Genomic DNA, 3,366 nt, shown 5'->3' on the forward strand with positions numbered 1-3,366 from the left:
ATGAAAGAAAAAGAAAAAGAGAAAATAATGATAATAAAGACAAAAGAAAAAATCACAAGAAAAACAAAGGAATTGGGAACTACGTTTGACCTGATTCCTCAAAGAAGGATACGTAGGCGCCTCACGGCTCGGTCATAGTGTAACATGGTGTGCATAATGTAACATAGTGTAACAAAATAAAAATCTCCAAGCAAGAAAACTGGGCAAAAGTTTGCGTTTGTAATTTTGGTAAGAAAGTTTGATTCCAAGAGTTGTACTGTTTTACCCATCAAAATTATTTTGAACTTTTGATACCCCTTTTCCTTTTAGCCATACACAGAAAAAACCATATTGATGTCCAAAAAAAGACCTCCCGATCAGCCTCCGAGAAGTGCCAAGTCAGCAAACGGAAGTCGGAAATAACACTCTGATCCCCAACAGAGAAAAGGATCATAAACTGGAAATGAATTGATAGCCGAAAAAATCCCCGGCAAAGAAAGTCATATCGGCAGCACTCCAATCCACAGTTGAAAAATAAAATAAAATGAGAGAGTCTTATTAGTGAAAACCTTCACATGCACCATGTGGCGACGAGAGTTGAGAGTAATGAGAGAGTCTTATTAGTGAAAACCCCTCGAAGGGCACTATGAGGCGACAAGGCAAGATTGGCGGGAAGGATCCGCGGTTGGCAAAGAGTTGAGTGTTTTATTTATCCCCAGCAAGATGAAGCTGTCCGAAAGGTTGATTGATATGAATAGACTGGGTTGATCAATCCGGAATGCACGACATGATCGTTGGGATCGGTTATATCATTCAGATAAGTTCTTTTCTTTCTTTTTCCCCTACATTTGTTTAGAAAGACTTCTTCTTTTTCTATTTTTTGAAATCATCATTTTTTCATTTCTTGGTTTAAAGACTTTACCTCCCCAGTAGTTTGTTTTTGAAAAGGATTTTCAGAGCTTACTACCAGTTGTCAAAATGGTGCAAAGCAAAATGCGAATAGGACAGGCCAAAGATAAGGCGACAAAGCGAAAAGAAATTGGTCGCAAGACCAAATGATGAATGGGTCTAGATCCCAAGAGGACCAAATTTCCAGGGGAAGTTGGAGAAAAACGGAAAAGAAACAGTTAAAAGGTTATGAGGATCCCCAGCAGATTTGCGAGATACAGGAACAACTCCGACAGATTCTCGACTAAGTTCCGCAATGATCGGACAACACAGAGCGGGGAAGGAAGAGAAAAGAAAAACCATACACAGCAGGAGTATCATCCTCAGCAAATAATATCATCCCCAGCAAGTTTTGTAATAAAGCGCAAAGCAGGGAAAGAGAGAAGGGAAAAACCATCCCCGGCAGAAGTGGCACAACCACTCACCACGTTTTAAACTAACAAATTTTCTTTGATTTAAAGCAGGGAAAGGAAATATTATTGACCACAGGAAGACAGGGTCACAAAGAAGATTATTAAACTGGGGCAGAAAATTTTCTCTCATTATGAAAATTTTCTTGAAATTAGATAGCCATTTGGGAAAGAGAGAAGATAACACAAGTTTTGAAGAAAATAAAATCCCCAGCAGTATACAAGAAGGGAGATACAAGTTTTAAAAGAAGAGAAATCTTGGAAGAAGCAAGATAACCCAAAGTTGTAAAAGCAATGACCTGGAGAATGGAGGCTGAATTATTTTGAGAAAGTTGTTGAAGTCAGGAGCCCGCCTGGAGAATGGAGGCTGAATTATTTTGAGAAAGTTGTTGAAGTCAGGAGCCCGCCTGGAGAATGGAGGCTGAATTATTTTGAGAAAGTTGTTGAAGTCAGGAGCCCGCCTGGAGAATGGAGGCTGAATTATTTTGAGAAAGTTGTTGAAGTCAGGAGCCCGCCTGGAGAATGGAGGCTGAATTATTTTGAGAAAGTTGTTGAAGTCAGGAGCCCGCCTGGAGAATGGAGGCTGAATTATTTTGAGAAAGTTGTTGAAGTCAGGAGCCCGCCTGGAGAATGGAGGCTGAATTATTTTGAGAAAGTTGTTGAAGTCAGGAGCCCGCCTGGAGAATGGAGGCTGAATTATTTTGAGAAAGTTGTTGAAGTCAGGAGCCCGCCTGGAGAATGGAGGCTGAATTATTTTGAGAAAGTTGTTGAAGTCAGGAGCCCGCCTGGAGAATGGAGGCTGAATTATTTTGAGAAAGTTGTTGAAGTCAGGAGCCCGCCTGGAGAATGGAGGCTGAATTATTTTGAGAAAGTTGTTGAAGTCAGGAGCCCGCCTGGAGAATGGAGGCTGAATTATTTTGAGAAAGTTGTTGAAGTCAGGAGCCCGCCTGGAGAATGGAGGCTGAATTATTTTGAGAAAGTTGTTGAAGTCAGGAGCCCGCCTGGAGAATGGAGGCTGAATTATTTTGAGAAAGTTGTTGAAGTCAGGAGCCCGCCTGGAGAATGGAGGCTGAATTATTTTGAGAAAGTTGTTGAAGTCAGGAGCCCGCCTGGAGAATGGAGGCTGAATTATTTTGAGAAAGTTGTTGAAGTCAGGAGCCCGCCTGGAGAATGGAGGCTGAATTATTTTGAGAAAGTTGTTGAAGTCAGGAGCCCGCCTGGAGAATGGAGGCTGAATTATTTTGAGAAAGTTGTTGAAGTCAGGAGCCCGCCTGGAGAATGGAGGCTGAATTATTTTGAGAAAGTTGTTGAAGTCAGGAGCCCGCCTGGAGAATGGAGGCTGAATTATTTTGAGAAAGTTGTTGAAGTCAGGAGCCCGCCTGGAGAATGGAGGCTGAATTATTTTGAGAAAGTTGTTGAAGTCAGGAGCCCGCCTGGAGAATGGAGGCTGAATTATTTTGAGAAAGTTGTTGAAGTCAGGAGCCCGCCTGGAGAATGGAGGCTGAATTATTTTGAGAAAGTTGTTGAAGTCAGGAGCCCGCCTGGAGAATGGAGGCTGAATTATTTTGAGAAAGTTGTTGAAGTCAGGAGCCCGCCTGGAGAATGGAGGCTGAATTATTTTGAGAAAGTTGTTGAAGTCAGGAGCCCGCCTGGAGAATGGAGGCTGAATTATTTTGAGAAAGTTGTTGAAGTCAGGAGCCCGCCTGGAGAATGGAGGCTGAATTATTTTGAGAAAGTTGTTGAAGTCAGGAGCCCGCCTGGAGAATGGAGGCTGAATTATTTTGAGAAAGTTGTTGAAGTCAGGAGCCCGCCTGGAGAATGGAGGCTGAATTATTTTGAGAAAGTTGTTGAAGTCAGGAGCCCGCCTGGAGAATGGAGGCTGAATTATTTTGAGAAAGTTGTTGAAGTCAGGAGCCCGCCTGGAGAATGGAGGCTGAATTATTTTGAGAAAGTTGTTGAAGTCAGGAGCCCGCCTGGAGAATGGAGGCTGAATTATTTTGAGAAAGTTGTTGAAGTCAGGAGCCCGCCT

The sequence above is a fragment of the Nicotiana sylvestris genome, chromosome 5 (genome assembly GCF_000393655.2).
Source record: "Nicotiana sylvestris chromosome 5, ASM39365v2, whole genome shotgun sequence".
NCBI classification, from domain to species: Eukaryota; Viridiplantae; Streptophyta; class Magnoliopsida; order Solanales; family Solanaceae; genus Nicotiana; species Nicotiana sylvestris.